A 24,071-nucleotide genomic window follows, 5' to 3' on the forward strand; every position below is an offset into this window, starting at 1 on the left:
CACAATCATGTTAAATCAGCATTTGGTGGTTTCATTATTAGGAGTAGTTAAATATTGTTTAAGTGCACTCTGATAACATTTTGTTTTTATTTTTGGATAAAGTTTCTTTGTTTTTCATGGAGTTTGTAATTACTACTTTTTTTCACATTTTTAGTTTTCTTTGGTCCTTTATAATGAGCCTTCTTACATCATCCAATAGGCCCTCAATTAAATGTTGTCTTCTTATATCTTTCTTTAAGTGAAGTAAAATAGTGAACTCACTTATCCATGAGGTCAACCATGACATATTCTATCAGTTTCTCCTCTAGCCCCCAAGGACCCAGAGAGGCACATAGCTTTCAAAAGCTGCACAGCTGTGGCCTTAAACATCCCATCTCCATAATTCCGAGAATTTCCTTGCGAGTACTTCACAGGGAGAAGCAGCATATTGTAGGATTTACTAGCATGGATTTTGAAGCCAATTATAAGTGGGTTCAAATCCTACTTCTCAGGGGTGTTATTCTCATAATTTATAAGTAAATTAATATGTATAAGTTGTGTTAGAGCAGTTAATTTACAAAGTTAAAAAATACATAGTATTTTTAAATAAAACTCTTCTTCCTGCATCATATCCATGGCTTCCTCTTTGTTGGCTTCCTGTACCGTTTCTGTGGAACAGATGTTCCAGGAGCTCCTTGAGGAAGGATGGCAGATAAATTGTTGAGATTTTACATATTGAAAATGTACTTCTTCTACTCTTACACTTGATCAAAATTCTATTTTAAAAATATTTTAATCGTATGATTAAATCAATCAAAATTGCAATCAGCCATGTGATTAAATCAATTTTAATTGGGCAATTGATTAAAGAGCTTTTTAAAATCTTAGAGAAGTAGAATAAGGATTCCCTGCATCACAAAGCTGAAGCTAAATTAAATAAGTTCTGACACTGAAGATTCTTCACGATTAATGAGAACAGAGATGTAGGACAGTGGCCTCAAGTAATGAGATATATTATTGCAAGGGATTTGGAACCTCATGCAGAGAAAATGAGCTACCTATATTCCCTAAAGCTTTCCTGTAACTTAACCACTTCTCAACCACTGAAACTAAATCTTCAGGAAACATAACCTACATTCATTACCAGAGATTCTCCCTGTTCCTAATAGTTTGTAGACTATATACCGAAAGTCAGTTTGGTTAGAAATAAAATCTTTGGCTCTCACTTTGCTGAGAAAATACAGTCTAGCTCCCAGCTACCAATATGGTTCAAATTAAATCCTTATACTCAAAAAGGAACAGAAAATATGGAAACATCAAACATTTCAGGAAAATAACAACATTAAGGAAAGTTTTTACCAAAATAAAAACAATAAACAAAATAATCACCTTCAACACCAAAAAGGAATAACTAACCAGGGTCCAAAGAAATAAAATGAATGAAAGAAATAAAGTTAATAGAAGAAAAGTCTAAAATATTAAAATAAGTAAATAGGTAAATAAACTTAAAGTAAACAAATGAAATAAGTAAATAAGTAAAAATATTGAAATAATTTTTATTTTCTATTGAATTTGTATTTTAATATTAAAATAAGTAAAATATGAAAATAACTAAATAAACCATAAGGTAAATAAATAAAATAAGTAAATAAAAATATTAAAGCAAAACTTTAAAAAACATATGATAAAATGTTACACTAGGAAATAAAAAAGAATGAAATATTTTTTAAATTCACTTCCTGGATTTCAAAAATGCTAATCTATCCTCCCACACAACACAGAACAAAACAAAAAAAACATGATTCTTAATATACACACTAAAGAGTAAATGGGCCAGGGTTATACACAAAATTAATAATTTGGAAGAACAAGCATAAGTATTATTCTAAAAAGAAAAATAAATACTAAGACATATGACATATATATCCATATCTCCCTAACATCCATTGATAAAGTATTCTAGAACATAAGAATGGTTAGGATGGAGAGGAAAAGTAATCAAAGAAATAATATAAGAAAATATCTTTGAACTGAAGAAAGAGCCTTTAGACTGAAAAGTACCACCAAATGGCAAAAAAAAATCACCCAAAAACACATAAATGTGAAAATGTTGAACACTGAATAGAAAGATACAAAGAAAATTCTAAATTTTCAGAAAAATACACACAAAGGAACAGTAATCATACTAATTGATTTTTCATCTACAGTCTTGACCTATAATGTACTACATGAGCTGGAGTCTAGACTTTGTCTCTTCAATCTCACTTATACCACTATTCTTGCTCCCTTCTGCTGCAACCATACAAGCCTTCTTTCTGTACCTCCTACAAACCAAGCTGCTTCATTCATCAGGACTTTCGAGTATGCTGGTTCCTGTGCTTGGGATGCCGTTACCTTGAGTCTTTGCAAGCTGCCTTTTTATCATTCAAGTTTCAATTGTAAAGTCATTTTCTCAGTATAACTTGACTTCTCAATCTGACTTTCATTCCCAGTCACTTCTTGGTCATTCCCCCATACATAAATTATCACTTTCTGAAAATATCATGCTGCCTAAGCTGATTACCTACTTCTTATCAGTCTCCTTTCATTAGAATATAAGATATAAGAGGACAGGAAATTTCTCCTTCTCCTTCTCCTTCTCCCCTTCCCCTTCCTTCTCCTCCTCTTCCTTTTTCTATTATTATTATTTTCTATTTCCCTAGCAATAGAATTATGTTGAATACATATTAGGTGTTCAGTAAGTATTGCTAAATGTATGAATTAATAAACAATGTGCTAGTTTTCAATGGACAAGTCAATCACTCAGACTCAGTTGCCTCATAGAAAAAAAAATGAAGCAGCTAATTTAGATGGTTTCTGTGGTTCCTTACAGCTTAAATTTTTATGAACCAATGTTGACTACTTACACCCAAAAATTCAACAGATAACTCATCAATCTCTTTAATTTCTTCTATACAATAGTAGATATTTGTCTTTTTCTTCTTGTTACTCTGAATATGAACTCTCTTTCTATAATGGAACATACCGACTCTATGAGTCTTAGTTACAGATAGAACTCATCCCTGATTTTAGAAGCAAAAGAGCCCAGAAAGAAATTCTTCCCAGTTCTCCTCTTATTGTTAGGGCATGAGCAAGTGACCTAAGTACAGGACTCAGATGCTCTTATTCAGACAGCAAAGGATCTATTATGGTGGCAGGAGATGGCAGTGCTTTCCAGGGACAGAAGTGGCAGTGACACCAGTGGCCACATCCAGAGTCTAGTGTTGCTAGTAGCAGGAGAGAAAGCTGTGGCATCCAATGATCCGCAGCAGTGGCAGGGAGGAACGCTTTGTTGAAATGATTTTGGCTACAGGACTGGGTATTTCCTAACTTCCCTTATTCCTCCCCATTTTCTGTTTGGTGATTTTTTTTTTTCTGAGCTATTCAATATCCTTTCAATAAATTTCTTTTCAGTCTCTAACACCCACATTCTGTTTTTTTAAGCTTTCAGCCAAGATTGCTGACTAATATCTGGCAATACAGTTACAAGACATTCCAGAAACAGTCTTAATAAATTCTTAGAAATATTTTTACAGAAATTATGATTCCACAATTGTTAAAAATAGTGGTGTCAAAATAATTACTTTCAGTAAAGATATATGTGATGAACACTCAGCAAAAAATAAATTATTAAGTGTAGATTGTGAACTCTTTCAGGCAGGAAGTCCTCTGTATTTCAGATATTTCGAGTGTGTGTATGTGTGCGTACATGTATTAGGAACTAATTAATAGTTATTGAACTTAAAAAAATAAATACCAATGATTATACTTCTAACAAATGCTGAGATACTGTATACAAGTATTTAAATTAGAGTGTTGAAAATAAAAGGAAGCACAAATATACTAAGAAAATAGAATTCAAAGCCAAACCATTCAACAGGAAAAAAAAGTTTATATTAAGGAAAAGTAGATAATACCAAAAATATATAACAAATAACAATCATAAACTTTTGTCATAAGATATATTATTAAATATATTTTCAATGTTTATAATCATAGGAAGAAAAAATATATCCATAAATCAAATTTTATTCATAAGTTAGATTGGAGATTTATACATAGATGACTTTCAAAACAAAACCAAATTATATAAAAACTTGAGTATTAAAAATAACAAGCTTGATACGTGTGAGCATAATATTTGGTACTTAATATAGAGAAATATACTTCTTTTTAAACAGTCACGTGGACTTTACAAAAAAAGAATATGTATTAGGCTGTGAAGATAATTTCAAACTACTCCATAAAGAAAAAAATGGAAATGATACTGGGAAATGATTAGATCAAAATAAAATGCAACTCGAAATTAACAAATTTATAAATTAATTTGTCAATAGAAATTACCAAAAATGTCCAAAGAACAATAAACTTGCAAAATTTTACAATACTCTTCATGTTTTAAAGAAATCAAAACAGAAATTACAGACCATTTAGAAATAAAAGACAGTAAAAATAATCCATCTCAAGAAACTATGAATCGAGAGAGAAGTCAAGATGGCAGCATAGGCAGACTCTGAACTCACCGCCTCCCAGGGACACAGCCAATTACAACTATTCATGGAAAAATTACCCCTGAGAGAGAACTCAAAATTGGATAAGAGGAACTCCTGCAACAAACGACAATCCTAATTGAGGTGGAAGAGGCAGAAACTCCCTTCTGGAGAGGAGAAATGCTGCCTTCACAAGCCGCCAGCATCACGGCCGCTCGGGAGCAGCCCAAAGGTCCACAGCCCTCCCTGGAGGAGCGGGGCCCTGAGCCAGGGAGCGCCCCCGCTGCAGGCATTTTTTGGACCCAGCACAATCCATATGTGTGGCATAACATTTGACTTTGCCTGCTACTAAAACATTAGTGAGCACCCCCACAAAAGCTGGGTCACAAAGAAATTAAAACCGGCTCTTAAAGGGCCCACGCACAAACTCACCCATTTCAGAAAGCAACCTAAAATCACCAGAAAGAAAGGTGCACAGTGCTTTGGTGAAAAGAGACTCACCTGATAGGCTCTGAGTGCATCTTGGTGAGAGGTGAGACCTCTCCAGGGACTGGGACATTGGAGGCAGCCATTGTTGGGGCCTGGTGTGGGTGTGCTGACACAGACGCTGGCAGACGCCATTGGAGATCTCCCTGGGGCCTGCTAGCCCAGGGTCTGCCCCACCCACTAGAGCACTGATTTAATCCAGCTCAGCCAGGGCAGGCAGCCCACCCTAGAGACTGGCCCCACCCAACAACAAGCCCTCAGGCAACTTGTGGGCCTGCTAAGTGAGCTACCTGGATTCTCCACAGCATGGCAAGTGGGTCCACCTCTGTTGGGCAGGGCGTGTGCAAGGAGCCAGTGGAGAGTGTGGGGCAGTGGTGGAGTGGGTGGGGCTCCTGCCTTGGAGAGACGGGGTCCACTTCAGGGGGTCGGGGTGTGCACACGGGGCAGGACTGTGTTGACTGTGTATGTGGACCTGCAGGTGGTGGGGCTTCTCAGCTGCAGAAGACTTGTGCTTCTCAAAGACCCACATAGGGGGTTTCCCCACCTTCCAAAGGCTGAAACAATTGGGTGCTCCTGTGGCTCAGGCCAGCTGCAATCTTCAGAGAGATGAAAAGAGACCTAAAGGCTGGAGGCTTATGGCAATTATAAGCCCCTGAGCCTAACAACCAGCCATGCTGGGGGCCTACTCACTTAAAAGAAATACTGCAACACAAATGTGCTATTACAACTTTCAGCCAACTGTGCTGGGTCTCCCCATCCCCAATAAAGAGACTCAAGGGCCCACAACAACTACAAGCAGCTGAACATTGCAACAGCTGGCCAGGGGCATAGCTCAGCCTCCCTGGGCACCTACAGGGAGAGCAACAACATCACAACAGAATGATACACGGAGCCCACATAGGGGTCACTCCTGGAACATTCAGAACTGAGGGAAGCACACTGCAGGACCTCATAAGGCATCACATATATAAGGTCCCCTCTCCAAGGGCAGGAGATGTAGCTGACCTACCCAATACATAAACACAAGCACAGGGAAAGAGGCAAAATGAGGAAGCAAAGGAATACATTCCGAGTAAGGGAACAGGATAAAACCCCAGAAAAGAAACTAAATGAAACAGAATTGAGCAACCTACCCGACAGAGAGTTCAAACTAAGAGTGTTAAGGATGCTCACTGATCTTGGGAGAAGAACAGATGAACTCAGTGAGAATGTCAACAAAGAAATGGAAGACATAAAAAAGAATCAATCAGAAATGAAGAACACAATACTGAAAATGAAAAATTCACTAGAGGGACACAAAAGCAGACTAGAGGATACAGAAGAACGGATCTGCGAGCTGGACAAAAGGCTAGAAGAAATCACCCAAGCTGAACAGGTAAAAGAAAAAAGAATTAAAAAGAGTGAGGACAGTCTAAGGGACATCTGGGACAACATCAAGGGCACTAACATCTGTGTTATAGGTGTCCCAGAAGGAGAAGAGCAAGACAAAGGGGCAAAGAATCTATATGAAGAAATAATAGCTGAAAAATTCCCTAACCTAAGAAAAGAAACAGACATCCAGGTACAGGAAGCACAGAAAGCCCCAAACAAGATAAACCCAAAGAGGCCCACACCAAGACACATCATAATTAAAATGTCCAGAATAAAAGATAAAGAGAGAATTCTAAAAGCCGCAAGGAGAAAGACAAGTTACATACAAAGGAAACCCCATACGGCTATCAGCTGACTTCTCAGCAGAAACCTTACAGGCTAGAAGAGAGTGGCATGATATATTTAAAGTGTTAAAAGGAAAAAACCTACAGTCAAGAATACTCTACCTGGCAAGGTTGTCATTCAAAACAGAAGGAGAGATAAAAGTTTCCCAGACAAGCAAAAATTGAAGGAGTTTGTCACCAAGAAACCAGTACTACAAGAAATAATAAAGAGACTTATTTAAGGGGAAAAGAGAAGACCACAAATAGGAAAAATTATCTATTCCCATGATAAGAGGATAATGGATACAAATACACAAAAAAGAGGTTAGATATGATATCAAAAACATAAAATGTGGGAGGAGGGGAGTTAAAGAGTAGAACTTTCAGAAAGAGATCAAACTAAAGAGACCATCAACAATATAGATTCCTACATACGTAGATTACTGTATAAGGACTCCAGGGTAATCCCAAACCAGAAACCTACAATAAACATGCAAAAACTAAGAGAAAGGAACTCAAACATAATACTAAAGAAAGCCATCAAACCACAAGGGAAGAGAGCAGGAGAAGAAGAAAGGAACAGAGAAGGACTACTAAAACACCGAGAAAAAAAAGTTAAAAAATGGCAGTAACTACATACTTATCAATAGCTACTTTAAATGTCAATGGACTAAATGCTCCAATTAAAAGGCATAGGGTGGCTGACTGGATAAAAAAAACAAGACCCATCTACATGCTGCATACAAGAGACACACTTCAGACCTAAAGACACTCACAAACTGAAAGTGAAGGGATGGAAAAAGATATTCCACGCAAATGGCAATGAAAAGAAAGTGGAGTAGCAATACTCATATCAGACAAAAGAGACTTTAAAACAAAAACTGTAAAAAGAGACAAAGAAGGGCATTACATAATGATCAAGGGAACAATCCAACTAGAGGATATAACACTTGTAAATATCTATGCACCCAATGTAGGAGCACCTAAATATATAAAGCAATTATTAACAGACATAAAAAGAGAAATGGACAGTAACACAGTAGTAGTAGGGGACTTTAACACTCCACTTACACCAACGGATAGATCATCCAAACAGAAGATCAATCAGGAAACATTGGCCTTAAATGACACACTAGAACAGATGGACCTAGTAGATATATACAGAGCATTCCATCCAAAAACAGAAGAATACACGTTCTTTTCAAATGCACATGGAACATTCTCCAGGACTGATCACATATTAGGCCACAAAATAAGTCTACATAAATTTAAGAAGATTAAAATAATACCAAGCATCTTTTCTGACCACAACGGTATGTAATTAGAAATCAACTATACGAAGAAAATCAGAAAAGCCACAAATATGTGGAGATTAAATAAAATGCTACTGAACAATGACTGGGTCAATGAAGAAATCAAAAAATACCTGAAGACACATGAAAACAAAAATACGACAAGCCAGAATTTATGGGATACAGCAAAAGCGGTTCTAAGAGGGAAGTTTATAGCAATACAGGCCTATCTCAACAAACAAGAAAAATCTCAAATAAACAATCTAACAATGCACCTAAAAGAACTGGAAAAAGAAGAAAAAACAAAGCCCAAAATCAGTAGAAGAAGGGAAATAATAAAAATCAGAGCAGAAATAAATGAAATAGAGACTAAAAAAATCAATAGAAAAAGTTAATCAAATGAAGAGCTGGTTCTTTGAAAAGATAAACAAAATTGACAAACCTTTAGCTAGACTCACCAAGAAAAAAAGAGAGAAGGCTCAAATAAGTAAAATCAGAAATGAAAGGAGAAATTACAACAGACACCTCAGAAATACAAAAGATTATAAGAGAATACTATGAAAAGCTATATGCCAACAAATTGGACAATCTGAAAGAAATGGATAAAGTCTTAAAATCATACAACCTTCCAAAACTGGATCAAGAAGAAATAGAGAATTTGAATAGACCAATCACCAGTAAGGAGATGGAAACAGCAATCAAAAACCTCCCCAAAAATAAAAGTCCAGGACCAGACAGCTTCCCTGGTGAATTTTACCAAACATTCAAAGAAGACTTAATACCTATCCTTCTCAAACTCTTCCAAAAAATTGAGGAGGGGGGGAAGCTCCCTACCTCATTCTACAAAGCCGACATCACCCTGATACCAAAACCAGACAAGGACAACACAAAAAAAAAGAAAATTACAGGCCAATATCACTGATGAACATTGATGCAAAAATCCACAACAAAATACTAGCAAATCACATACAACAATACATTAAAAAGATTATACACCATGAACAGGTGGGATTTATTCCAGGGATGCAGGGATGGTTCAACATTCGCAAATCAATCAACATGATACACCACATTAATAAAGTGAAGAATAAGAATCACATGGTCATCTCAATAGATGCAGAGAAAGCATCTGACAAGATAGAGCATCCATTTATGATAACAACTCTGAATAAAATGGGTATAGAAGGAAAGTACCTCAACATAATAAAGGCCATAAATGACAAACCCACAGCTAATATCATCCCCAATGGTGAAAAACTGAAAGCTATCCCTCTAAGAACAGGAACAAGACAAGGATGCCCACTCTCACCACTCCTATTTAACATAGTATTGGCAGTCCTAGCCAGAGTGATAAGGCAAGAAAAAGAAATAAAAGGGATCCAAATTAGAAAGGAAGAAGTGAAACTGTCACTATTTGCAGATGACATGATTTTGTATATAGAAAACCCTAAAGAATCCACCAGAAAACTTTTAGAAGTAATAAACAAATACGGTAAGGTGCAGGATACAAAATCAACATACAAAAATCAGTTGCTTTTCTATACACTAACAACGAAGTAGCAGAAAGAGAAATTAAGAATACAATCCCATTTACAATTGTGAGAAAAAGAATAAAATACCTAGGAATAAACTTAACCAAAGAGGTGAAAGATCTGTACACTGAAAACTATAAAACATTGCTGAAAGAAACTGAAGAAGACACAAAGAAATGGAAAGATATTCCGTGCTCTTGGATTGGAAGAATTAACATAGTTAAGATGTCCATATTTCCTAAAGCCATCTATAGATTCAATACAATCCCTATCAAAGTTCCAACAACATTTTTCACAGAAATAGAACAAAGAATCCTAAAATTTATATGGAACAACAAAAGACCTCAAATAGCTAAAGAAATCCTGAGAAAAAAGAACAAAGCTGGAGGTATCACATTCCCTGATTTCAAAATATACTACAAAGCTATAGTAACCCAAACAGCATGGTACTGGCACAAACACAGACACACAGATCAATGGAATAGAATTGAAAGCCCAGAAACAAACCCACACATCTGTGGACAGCTAATCCAACAAAGGAGCCAAGAACATACAAAGGAGAAAGGAAAGTCTCTTCAAGAAATGGTGTAGGGAAAACTGGAGAGCCACACGCAAAAAAATGAAACTAGACCATTACCTTACACCATACACAAAAATTAACTCCAAATGGAGTAAAGACTTGAATGTAAGACCTGAAACTATGAAACTTCTAGAAGAAAACATAGGCAGGACCTTCTTCAACATCGGTCTTAGTAACATATTTTCAAGCACCACGTCTGACTGGGCAAGAGAAACAATAGAAAAAATAAACAAATGGCACTACATCAAACTAAAAAGCTTCTGCACAGCAAAGGAAACCATCAACAAAATGAAAAGACAACCTAACAATTGGGAGAAGATATTTGAAAACCATACATCTGATATGGGGTTAATCTCAAAAATATATAAAGAACTCATGCATCTCAACAACAAAAAAACTAACAACCCAATTAAAAAATGGGCAAAAGACCTGAACAGACATTTCTCCAAAGATATACAGATGGCCAACAGACACATGAAAAGATGTTCAACACCATTAACTATCAGGGAAATGTAAATCAAAACTACAATGAGACATCACCTCATGCCCATCAGAATGGCTATAATTAACAAGACGGGAAACAACAATTGTTGGAGAGGATGTGGAGAGAAGAGAACTCTCATACACTGCTGGTGGGAGCGCAAACTGGTGCAGCCACTATGGAAAACAGTATGGAGATTCCTCAAAAATTTAAGGATAGAACTACCATACGATCCAGCTATTCCACAGCTTGTATTTATCCAAAAACGGGAAAACACCCATGCATAAAAATACATGCACCCCTGTGTTCATTGCAGCGTTATTCACAATAGCCAAGACTTGGAAGCAACCTATGTGCCCATCAAGGGACGAATGGATAAAGAAGACGTGGTATATATACACAACGGAATACTACTCAGCCATAAGAAACGATGAAATCCAGCCATTTGTGACAACATGGATGGACATTGAGGGTATAATGCAAAGTGAAATAAGTCAGAGGGAGAAGGTCAAATACCATATGATCTCACTCATTAAGTAGTAGATAATAACAACAACAAACAAACACATAGAGACAATGGATTGGTGGTTACCAGAGGGGAAGTGGGGGGTGAAAGGGATAATTAGGCACATGTGTGTGGTGATGGATTGTAATTAGTATTTGGGTGTTGAATATGAGAACATGATGTAATCCATGTAGAAACAGAACTATAATGATGTACACCTGAAATTTATACAATGTTATAAACCAATGTTACCACAATAAACAAAAATTTTTTAAAAAAACCATAAATCTAGTCAAAAGGATACTCAACTCAAAAATTTTAGTCTTAAATATGTCATGAAAATTGAGGTTGAAAATCAATGAAATAAAATTTTATTTCAAGAAATTAGAGGAAAAATCAAGATCTTAAAGAAAGTGAAAAGAATGAATTAATAAAGAAGCAACTGTAGTAGCCATGTTAGACACCAATAAAAAATTCATGCAATAGAATCAAATGTGGGCTTTAAGAAATATCAACAAAAGAGAATCTTTTTTAGGACTTGTTAAAATTTAAAAAATAAACTATAATAAACTAAATTAGGAATAAAGAGAGAACATAACTATACGTATATATTTTTAAATGTTCGGGAAGACTATGTATATCTTTAAGGTAATAACATTGAAATTTTACATTATCAATTTCTTATTATATCCTAACTACCAAATTTGATGATATAGGTAAAAATATCTGAATAAAATAAAAAGTTTAGATAAAATTGAAAAGGTAGTCAAACAAGTCCAACCTCTAAATAAACATTTGAGCAAATTCAGCCCCTACTCCTGGTATTATATGTGATATTATATTGCCATATTATATTATCCACAAATGATACATAATAAAAATAATGTGAGATTCTAGCATAATGGCTAAGTTTAAAATAAACATGTTTCAATCAGTATATTGGCAAAAGTTTTTAAAAATTGAGATCCTAGAGAAAGGGAATAGCATACAATGTAAGTTTTAGTGCACATTGGTATACACTTTTTGAAGGACAATTTTAAATGTACATATTCTTTGTCCCAGAAAGGAATCCACCTTACAGAAATACCTCAATATATATATAATATATGTTATTGACAGCATTGTTGGTAAGAATGAAAAACTGAAAAATACTAAATGTCCATCAGTGATGAATGGTTAAATAAAATATGGTATGTTTATCTTAGCGAACACTCTGCAGACTTAAAAAAGTATGATCTCATTTCTATGAAATCAAAACAATAAAATATTTCATTATAATTTATATTAAATTATATATTATATATAAAATATATAATATATTATATTATAATTATAATATATCATATATTATAATTATAAATATATATGACATATTTAAATTTTGGTGCTAGGATTCATCTGTGCAATATATGACAACTTATTTCTTTTTCTTTAATTCAAATTAAGTCTGGCCCTGAGCCCACCCAGGAAACAAACCAGACTATTAAAAGTAGGAATGAGAGAGATATCTAAAGAAAACATATAGAAAAAAATTGTTATTCTCTAATCCTTTTATTTATTCATTTATTCATTATTCATTTATTTATTTTTTAATACTAAGTATGTATTTGCTTTTTTACTTTAGTCTTAAAAATCTTTAAAAAATATGTCAAGAAATATGATAAATGCAGTTTCCGATTTCTCATCATCTTTGATGCTTTCTCTTGTAGGAGTGTTATTATCCTGTTTTAGTGCCTGTTAGCTGCTCTAATGCCAATTATTTTGGCACTGCTTTACTAGGTATAAAATGAAATAAGGTTCAGTAATAGTAAAATGACACAAAAAGTTTAGGAGAATTTATGAAATGAGCAATATCACTAAGCTGCTGAAAATGTACGGAGATTCACTAAGTGCTATACAAAAGAAAGCAAACAAACAAGACTTCATTACGTAGTTGACTAAGCTCTGCAACTGATGGGCAATCCTCATTGCCTTATGACATTCAGCTTCTCATTAGTGATTTCAGGCCAGCAAAGGAGACAGTAAAATTGGATGTATGCTGCCAAGGTGAAGTTTTAAGAATATAATTCTGAATTTATTGTTAAGAATCATAAAAGATTAATTGATGGCAAACAGATTTGAAATGTCTTTAAACAAGAAGTTAGGAGATTCTAGTCCTAAGTCCAAAAAACTTAACGTATTTAAAAAACAAAAGGAAACACAGAAGAAAGAGGCTGTTAAATAAATCCAACATATTTTCAGAGAGTTCTTTGTATAAAAGAAAACGATAATCAATGAAAAGTGGCTATGCCCATAATTCTCCAATATTTTCTCATAAATTTGACTTTAAGGAAACCATATTAATGCTTCTTGGGGATGAGATTTATAAACAAAAACTACTCATTTACCTACACATAAAAGTCTTTATTAACATCTCTGATTGCCCGAAATGCAATTCAAAATCTATATAATCTGTATATTATTATGAAGTAATGTCCCCCTAGGCAAAAGAGGCAAATCATAGGTCATATTTCCAATCTTTTAGTAGGGAGAGAGTGGCTTGCAAAACCAAACAGACTGCCCTGCAAAGGCTTTATATATATATCACAGAGACCTGCCAAGTATGAATGGAAAAATCTCAACCGAAGGATTCATAGAGCTTAATCTACTAGATTAATCTGAAAAACAGTTCACAAGGCTCTCTTAGTCTAAATAAGAGTAGTATAATAATATTTTAGAGGCATTAGTAGGATTTCTAAAACCTGGTGTCAGCTTTCTAAAATTGTGGTTAATCTTTCAGTTTCCAAAAATAATTTTATGATCATATTTAGAACTTTCTTTCTGAAAAATAAAATTTATCACTATGTGATACATAATATAAAGTTCTTTGACATTATCCTCTTATATAAACCTAGATTGACTTTTCATTGTTAACTCTTAAAAATTCTAATCATATATTTTTTCTTGGAGACTTTAGTTTTTTTGGAGACTGTAAAAATTATAAAAGTAACATGTGAAAATAATGAGGAAACAGTAATTTTAATAACTAAACAAAATATATTAGTAGAAATTACACTACTAATATTCTCAAATAACTAAGCAATCAAAAATTATAAGATAACATATATGTATCTCTTAACCATAAAATATTAAATTTAGAATATTTTTCACAGATAAATCTGTTTTTGAAACAATGTAGTTTTAAAATACACTCAGTTTTTAAGTTTACTTTGGTATACCAAGAGGCATAACTCTGAGCAAGAATCATTTGAAAAAATAAAAAATATGAAAACTGGAGAGGCCTAGAAGTTGAACACTATACTTTTTATTGAGATAACACTGGTTTATAACATTACACAAATTTCAGGTGGACATCACTATATTTCAATTTTTGTATAAACTACATCATGTTGACCACCCAAAGACTAATCAATATCCATCACCATACACATGTGCCTAATCACTCCTTCTACTGTCCTTCCCCCCTTCCCCCTCTAGTAACCACAAACCTAATCTCTGTATCCATGTGTTTCTTTGTTGTTGTTGTTGTTGTTGTTTTGATCTTCTACTTATGAGTGAAATCATACAGTATTTGACTTTCTATGTCTGACTTATTTCACTTAGCATAATACCCTCAAGGTCCATCCAATTTTGTCGCAAATGGAAAGATTTTATCTATTTTTATAGCTGAGTAGTATTCTATTTTGTATATATACCACATCTTCTTTATTCATTCATCCATTGATGGGCATTTAGCTGTTTCCGAGTCTTGGCTATTGTGAATAATTCTGCAATGAACGTAGGGGTACATATATCTTTACACATTCATGTTCTCATGTTCTTTGGATAAATACCTAGCAGTGAAATAGCTGGATCATATGGCAGTTCTATTTTTAATTTTTTGAGGAATCTCCATACTGTTTTCCATAGTGACTACACCAGTTTACATTCCCACCAGTGACGTATGAGAGTTCCCTTTTCTCCACATCCTCTCCAACGCTTGTTATTTCTTGTCTTTTTAATAATAGCCATTCTGATGGGCATAAGGTGATATTTCATTGTGGTTTTGATTTGCATTTCCCTAATAATTAGTGATGTTGAACATTTTTTTCATGTGCCTGTTAGCCATCTGTATATTTTCTTTGGAAAAGTGTCTGTTCAGATCTTTTGGCCATTTTTTAACTGGGTTGTTTGTTTTCTTGTTGTTGAGTTGTATGAGTTTTTTATATATTTTGGATATTAACCTCTCATTGGCTATATGATTTGCAAATATCTTTCCCCAACCTGGTAGGTTGTCTTTTCGTTTTGTTGATGGTTTCCTTTGCTGTGCAGAAGATTTTAAGTTTGAGTTCCATTTGTTTATTTTTTCTATTGTTTCCCTTCCCTGGTGAGGCACGGTATTTAAAAAGATGCTGCTAAGACCGATGTCGAAGAGTGTACTGCCTATGTTTTCTTGAAGAAGTTTCATGGTTTCAGGTCTTACATTCAAGTCTTTAATCCATTTTGAGTTAATTTTTGTGTATGGTGTAAGATAATGGTCTACCTTCATTCTTTTGCATTTGGCTATCCAGCTTTACCAATACCATTTATTGAAGAGACTTTCCTTTCCCCATTATATGTTCTTGGTTCCCTTGTTGAAGATTAGCTATCTATAGATGTGTGGGTTTATTTTTCAGCTCTCGATTCTGTTCCATTGATCTGCATGTGTTTTTGTGCCAGTACCATGCTGTTTTGGTTACTATAGCTTTGTAGTATATTTTGAAATCAGTGAGTGTGATACTTCTAGCTTTGTTCTTTTTTCTCAGGATTCCTTTGGCTATTTGGGGTATTCTGTTGTTCCATATAAATTTTAGGATTCTTTGTTATAGTTCTGTGAAAAATGTCTTTAGGACTTTGGTAGGGATTGCATTGAATCTGTAGATTGCTTTAGGAAATATGGACATTTTAACTATGTTAATTATTCCAATCCAAGAGCATGGAATATCTTTCCATTTCTTCGTGTCTTCTTCAATTTCTTTCAACAATGTCTTATAGTTTTCAGTGTACAGGTATTTCATCTCTTTGGTTAAATTTATTCCTAGGTATTTCATTCTTTTTGTTGCAATGCTAAATGGGATTGTATTCTTAAAGTTTTTTGGTGGATTCTTAAGGGTTTTCTATAATAAAATCATGTCATCTGCAAATAGTGACGGTTACTTCTTATTTTCAATTTTGGATCCCTTTTTATTGCTTTTTCTTGCCTGATTGCTCTGGCTAACCCTTCCAATACTATGTTAAATAGGTCTGGTAAAAGTGGACATCCTTGTCTGGTTGCTGTTCTTAAAGGGATAGCTTTCAGTTTTTCTCCATTGAGTATGATATTAGCTATAGGTTTGTCATATATGGCCTTTACTATGTTGAGGTACTTTCCTTCTATACCCACTTTATCATAAATGGATGCTGTATCTTGTTGAATTCTTTCTCTACATCCATTGTGATGATAATGTGATTTTTATTCTTCATTTTGTTGATGTGGTGTATCATGTTGACTGAATTGCAGATGCTGAAAGATCCTTGCATTCCTGGAATAAACCCCACTTGATCGTGGTGTCTGATCTTTTTTAATGTGTTGTATTCGATTGGCTAGTATTTTGTTGAAGATTTTTGCATCTATGTTCATCAGTGATATTGGCCTGTAATTTTCTTTTTATGTATTGTCCTTGTCTGGTTTTGGTATCAGGGTGATGTCAGCTTCACAGAATGAATTATGAAGCTTCCCCTCCTCTTTGACTTTTTGGAAGAGTTTGAGAAGGATAGGTATTAAGTCTTCTATCAATGTTTGGTAGAATTCACTGAGTAAGTCATCTGGTCGTGGACTTTTGTTTTTTGGGAGATTTTTGATTACTGTTTTGATCTCCTTACTGGTAATTGGTCTATTCAAAATCTCTATTTCTTCTTGATTCAGTTTTGGAAGGTTGTATGATTCTAAGAATTTATCCATTTCTTCCAGATTTTCCAATCTTTTGGCGTATGGCTTTTCGTAGTATTCTCTTGTAATCTTTGTGTTTCCGAGGTGTCCATTGTAATTTCTCCTCTTTCCTTTCTGATTTTATTTATTTGAGCCTTCTCTCTTTTCTTCTTGGTGAGTCTAGCTAAATGTTTGTCATTTTTGTGTATGTTTTCAAAGAACTACCTCTTAGTTTCATTGAGTTTTTGTTCTATTGTCTTGTTAGTCTCTCTCTCATTTATTTCCAGTCTGGTTTTTATTATTTCCTTCCTTCTACTGATTTGGGGCTTTGTTTGGTCTTTTTTTCCTAGTTCCTTTAGGTAAACTGTTAGATTCCTTATTTGACATTTTTCTTGTTTTTTGAGGTAGGCTTGTATTGCTATAAACTTCCCTCTAGTACCGCTTTTGCTGTATCTTATAAATTTCGGCATGTTGTATTTTCATTTTCACTTGTCTACAGGTATTTTTTGATTTCTCCTTTGATATCTTTGTTGATCCAATCATTCTTCAGTACCATTTTGTTTAATCTCCACATATTTGTGGCTTTGTCAGCTTTCTTCTTGTAGCTGACTTCTAGTTTCATACCATTGTGGTCAGAAAAGATTATTATTTCAATCTTCTTAAATTTATTGAGACTTGTTTTGTGGGTGATCTTCTGTTTGGACAATCTATCCATTGATGTAACTGTAGTGTTAAATTCCCCTACTATTATTGTGTTACTGTCTATTTCTCCTTTTATGCCTGTTAATAAGTGCTTTATATATTTAGGTGCTCCTATGTTGGGTGCATAGATGCTTATGACTGTTATAGCCTCTTGTTGGATTGTTCTCTTTATCATTATGTAGTGCCCTTCTTTGTCTCCTGTTACAGTCTTTGTTTAAAGGCTATTTTGTCTGATATAAGTATTGTTACCAGCTTTATTTTCATTGTCATTTGCATGGAGTATCCTTTTCCATCCTTTCACTTTCACTTTCAGTTTGTGAGTGTCTTTAGGTCTGAAATGTGTCTCTTATATGCAGTATATATATGAGTCTTGTGTTTCTATCCATTCAGCCACCCTATGTCTTGTGTGTGTGTGTGTGTGAGAGGAAGATCAGCCCTGAGCTAACATCCATGCCAATCCTCCTCTTTTTGCCGAGGAAGACTGGCCCTGAGCTAACATCCTTGCCTGTCTTCCTCCACTTTATGTGGGACGCTGTCACAGCACGGCTTGACAAGCAGTGCGTCAGTGCATCAGTGCATGCCTGGGATCTGAATCCAGGCCGCCAGCAGCAGAGTATGGGCACTTAACTGCTACGCCACAGGGCCGGGCCCCACCCTATGTCTTTTGATTGGAGCGTTTAGTCCATTGACACATAAAGTAGCTATTGATAAGTATGTACTTATTGCCATTTTGTTACTTTTTTTCTGGGTGTGTTAATAGTTCTTCTCTGTTCGTTTTTTCTTCTCTTGCTCTTTTCCCTTGTGATTTGATAGCTTTCTTTAATATTATGTTTGGGTTTGTTTCTCTTAATTTTTTGTGTATTTATTATAAGTTTCTGGTTTGTGATTACCATGAGGTTCACATATAATAACCTATGTAAACAGCAATCTACGTTAAGTTGATGGTCTCTTAAGTTTGACCTCTTACTAAAAGCCCTACACTTTTACTCCTCCCCCCCCCACACATTTTATGTTTTTGATATCATATTTAACTTCGTGTGTGTGTGTATCCCTTAATCTCTTATAATGGAAATAGATAGTTTTAGTACTTTTGTCTTTTGACCTTCATAGTCACTTTATAGGTGGCTGAACTGCTAACTTTACTGTATATTTGCCTTTACCAGTGATTTTTTCTTTGATAATTTTCTTATTCCTATTTGTGGTCTTTTATTTTCCACTTAAATAAGTCCCTTTAACATTTCTTGTAAAGCCAGTTTAGTGGTGATGAACTCCTTTAGTTTTTCCTTGTCTAGAAAACTCTTTATCTCTCCTGCCATTCTGAATGATAACATTGCCAGGTAGAGTATTCTTGGCTGTAGGTTTTTTTCCTTTCAGCACTTGGAATATATTGTGCTGCTTCCTTCTAGTCTGTAAGGTTTCTGCTGAGAAGTCAGCTGATAGCCTTATGGAGCTTCCTTTGTATGTAACTTGTTGCCTTTCTCTTGTGGCTTTTAGGATTCTCTCTTTAATTTCTTGACATTTTAATTATAATGTATCTTGGTGTGGGCCTCTTTGGGTTCATCTTGTTTTGTACTTTCTGTGAGTCCTGTACCTAGATGTTTGTTTCCTTCCCCAGGCTAGGAAAGTTCTCAGCTATTATTTCTTCAAATAAGTTCCCTGCCCCTTTGTCTCTCTCTTCTCTTTGTGGGACAAGTATAATACAGATGTTAGTGTGCTTGATGTCCCAGAGGTCCCTTAGACTGTCCTTGTTGTTTTTGTGTGTGTGTGAGGAAGATCATCCCTGAGCTAACATCTGCCAATCCTCCTCTTTTTGCTGAGGAAGACTGGCCCTGGGCTAACATCTATGCCCATCTTCCTCTACTTTATATGGGATGCTGCCATAGTATGGCCCAACAAGCGGTGTGTCAGTGCACGCCCGGGATCCGAACTGGCAAACCCCGGGCCGCCGCAGCGGAGCACACAGACTTAACCGCTTGTGCCACTGGGCTGGCCCCATGTCCTTGTTCTTTTTAATTCTTTTTTTTTTTTTTCTGTTCAGCTTGGGTGATTTCCTCTCGTCTTTCATCCAGTTTGCTGATCTGTTCTTCTGTGTTATCTACTCTGCTGTTTATTCCCACTACTGAATTTTTCATTTCTATTATTGTATTCTTCAGTTCTGATTGGTTCTTTTTTATACTTTCCAATTCTTTGTTGAAGTTATCACGGTGTTCATCTATTCTTCTCCTAAGATCAGTGAGCATCTTTATGACTATTATTTTGTACTCTTTATCAGGTAGATTGTTTATCTCTGTTTTGTTTAGTTCTTTTTCTGAGAATTTGTCCTATTCCGTTATTTGAAACATATTCCTTCATATCCTCATTTTGCCTACCTCTCTGTGCTTATATCTATGTATTAGGTAGATCAGCTACATCTCCTGATCTTGGAGATATGGCCTTATGTAAGAGATGCCTTATGGGGTCCAGCGATGTGCTTCCCTCGTGTCATCAGTTCCAAACATTCCAGGAGTGTCCCCTGTGTTGGCTACATATTCCCTTCTGTTGTGGCAAGTTTGGTCTTGCTGTGGGCACATGGGAAGGCTAGGCTTGCCCCCCAGCCGGGTGGTTGTAAGGCTCAGCTGTGCATAGCTGCTATGGTCACTTTAGTCATTTTATTGGGCTGGGCAAGCCCCACCACAGCTGCCTGCAAGGACTAATAGCACAAACCTGCTGTTGTTTTGCTGTTTAGTTAGGCCCCCAGCGTGACTGGTTGTTAGGCTCAGGAGCTCACAATTGTTGTAGGCCTCCAGCCTATGAGACAGTTGTCAGCTCTCTCAGGAGGGCAGCTGGGTGGGGCCAGCTCCAGGCATGGCAGCACACAATGGTTTCAGGCATCAGAGGGTGGGACAGATCCCCTGTGTGGCTCTTTGAAAAGGCCAGTGCTGCAGCTGACAACCTCACCGCCCGTGCGCCCACACACCCTGCCAGCACAGTCCTACTCTGCGCACCTGCCCTGCGAGGTGGACCCACTTGCCCCACTGCAGAGATCTCACACACTCAGCCTAAGTTCCCTGTGGGCTTGCTGGTCAACAGGGCCAGTCCCTAGGGAGGGCTGACTGTCTTAGCTGAGCTGGATTAAATTAGTGCTGTAGCAGGCAAGGCAAACCCATGTGCTGATAGGTCAGAGGAAGAAATCCAATGGCATCTACTGGCATCTGTGTCAGCCTGCCTGAACTAGGTCACAATAATAGCTGCTGCCAGTGTCTCAGTCCCTGGGGAGGCGGGCCCAGTTGCCTCCTGCCTCTCTGAGATGTGCTCAGGGCTTATCGAGTGAGTCTCTTTTACCAAAGGACTATGAGCTTTTTTTTCTGGTGATTTTGTGTTGGTTTCCAGCACAAGTGAATTTCTGCACAGGCCCTTTAAGAAACGGCTTTCCTTTCTCTTATAGTTTTTCTGGTGGTATTCCCTCCTGGTTTTAATAGGCAGCAAAGCCAGGTATTATGGCACTCATCTCAGTTGTGCTGAATTCAAAGGCTGTTTATTGTGGCATAACTCTCCTGCTCAGATCCCCTGCTCCTTCAGGACAAGCTTCATACCTTAATTAAGATTGTTCCCATCCATGAAAGGCCAAGGCTAGAATGTGGTTTTTTCCTCAGCACAAAGGTATTTCTGCCTTGTCCACCTCTGTCAGTGTTATCCCTTGTTGTGGAGGTTCTTTTTATCCAGTTTCCAGTTCTCCCAGAAGTCATTGTTCCACATGTAGTTGTAGATTTTTTGTGTCCACAGAAGGAGGTGAGTTCAAGGTCCTCCCACACTGCCATCTTCCCAGCAATCTCGGAATATTATACTTTTAAATTAAGGAGATTGAAGCCCACTGAGATTAAATAATTTTTACAGTATCACACTGCTAGAAGAGGAGAAGCCAGCTGTAGAACCTAGTCTCCTGATTACCAGTCTATTTTTCCTCTCTATTCTTTTGGGCTACCATTTTAAATTAAATGTTAACTATGCTAAAAATCTACATAATTGGAGAAATTAGAAACAAACTATTGAATATCTTATAAACTAAGCTGTCTTTATCATTGTTAGTAATCTTATAAGCATACAATTCTTATAATTCTGTAAAGAGAACATTTATAAATTACAAGTTTATCAGATATTCTGAACTATCATGAATCATATTATGGCATAGAAAAGCATAGACACATATAGCAAAACTTTAAACTTTTGAGTTTAAAAGGTAAATTTCATATTTTGTAATGCTTACATTGTTCATTTTTATCAGCCATAATTAAATATCCTTTTTTATTCCCACACGGTCTTCTTTGGATTAGTGGCACTATTCATCAGTCCTAACATTCAACACTCTATATTTAATCAATTTAAATCTACTCATTTTATTAAAATAATTAACTCTGGAACTCCAAAGAAAATGTGACCCTGAAGATAAATATGCACTTAGTCAGAAGAACTGTTTTTTACTTTTCTTATGAACTGTAATTTGTACCTTATATAAGTTAGGACTAAGCACTCTCAAACTATTTACTAACTAAGGAACTATTCACATCAGTCAGCAAATAGCTTTTCTCTCCTCTCGTCTCACAGGTCATCTCTTCTCAAGCCCAGCTCCTATCAACCTTCTACTTAGCATGAAGGCCACTGCAGGTACAGTCCTTTGAGGCATTGATACAAGGTGATTTTCTTTACAAATTCAAAGCAAAACAAGCAGGTCAGCTCCGTGAAAACGCTGACTGAGAGCAAGAAATGTTTTAGCACGAGGCTCTTCACTAGCAATGAAAAGCATGCTTCTGTCTGCCGTATACCAAAAACGTCAGTGACTCTCAAGTCGACAGCTCCCTCCACTGGCCCAACCATCGCTATATGCTCTGAAGTCTATAGTCAAGGGTTCCTCTACTACCAAGTTTGCATACAGACCACAGAATGCTCGAGCTGCTTGAGAATTTATAAACACTGAATTAAAGGGTGGGTCAGCCAGCAGCTAAGAGGTGGAAACACTTGGGGAGCACTAAGATCTCAAAGGAAATTTAATGAGATGAAGAAATACATATTAATAGATACAAATACCAAAACTCCTTTCAGGGGGAGCAGACCCGAGGTTGGAAAACACACTCTAGAAAGTAGCTTGCAGTTCTGAGAGGATAGGTTGATAACAAATGGAAGAACAATGATCTCTAAACTACAGTCAGGGGATAGTGGATCTGACTGGGCTTTTGTTTTGCTGAGTATTAAAGTTTGGGGATTGAATTGAATTGCTTGGACAAAGGAGAGACTCAATATTCACTTAGTATTATACTTCTTTGCCCTTTTCTCATAAAATACTCATCCTCTTCTAAAGAATAAGTATATTTTCAATTTGAGAGGATACTCAGTATTAACTTATCTGGGGAGCCTGTATTTCTTTGCCATAGATATTGTGCAGTCCAACCTCTTTTTTTTTTTTTAACAAGTGAGGAGGTTCAAAAAGATGAAATGGTTTACTAAAAATGCCCTCACCTGAGCTCTAGCCAGATCACCTGACACTTAATCTAGTATTCTTTATCTGAGCAAAATGTTTCTCAGGGTTTTTATGGGAGAAAGGGAGGAAGACAAGGTAAGTTATATTAAAGAAGTGTTCACTGATGCTGGATGAGATAAGGCTAGGTTTGTATCTCACAGATTGGCTTGAGATTCAGCCATCTGGCAAAAGGCTAGACTTGTACTTCGTTGATTTGTTAGAGATTCAGTCATCAGCAAAGTCCAGTTTTATCAATCCTTACAAAGAGGATATTCTTGCCCTAACCGATTTCTTGAATTGTTGGTGATTTGGTCCAGTTTGGAATATAAAACAAGGTGTGCAAGGCAATTCCTCTGATATGGCTGCTCCAGCTCTATTTTAATACAGCTCCACTCATGTCATCTTTCACAATTGCCTCAAATATCTTACCTAAGTATTTGGGTGGTGAACATGATGTAATCTATACAGAAATAGAAGTATAATGATGTACACCTGAAATTTATACAATGTTATAAACCAATGTTACTGCAATAAATAAAAAATTAAAAAAATAAAAATAAAATACAAATAAAGTTATTACAGAACTCAAAAAAAAAAAAAAAACTTACCTAAATCCTCCCCCAAGTCCACAGCTGACATACTGAAGCACAACTTTAACAGATAAAAATCTCACAAGCCTCTGCCTCAGTCAACAATAGCATTTTGGGATTCTATGCAAGATTTATTTGCTTGGCTAGACAGTTTCTCAGAGTGACATTCTGGTTCTTTAATGAAAATGCTATTCTTGGCATATCAATTCCTATTGCCAACTATTTGAATAGATTTCTAATATAATGTTAATACATTCTTACTTAGTAACCTTTTTGAAATATAT

The 24,071-nt window shown here is 35.8% G+C and overlaps 1 protein-coding gene across 4 annotated transcripts in view; it reads left to right on the top strand.

Moving 5' to 3' along the window:
* Positions 1-24,071, top strand: part of SLITRK3 (SLIT and NTRK like family member 3) — a 150,252-nt gene that overhangs the window by 67,640 nt on the left and 58,541 nt on the right. For 2 of the 4 annotated variants that reach the window (XR_009222282.1, XR_009222280.1), the window contains one exon: positions 22,288-22,347. The exons of the other annotated variants lie outside the window; for them this stretch is intronic. The gene's annotated coding sequence lies outside the window, so the exon portion shown is untranslated. The remainder of the gene's footprint in view (positions 1-22,287; positions 22,348-24,071) is intronic. 4 annotated transcript variants of the gene reach the window in all.

This window comes from Diceros bicornis, chromosome 15, assembly GCF_020826845.1.
Source record: "Diceros bicornis minor isolate mBicDic1 chromosome 15, mDicBic1.mat.cur, whole genome shotgun sequence".
Taxonomy (NCBI): Eukaryota; Metazoa; Chordata; class Mammalia; order Perissodactyla; family Rhinocerotidae; genus Diceros; species Diceros bicornis.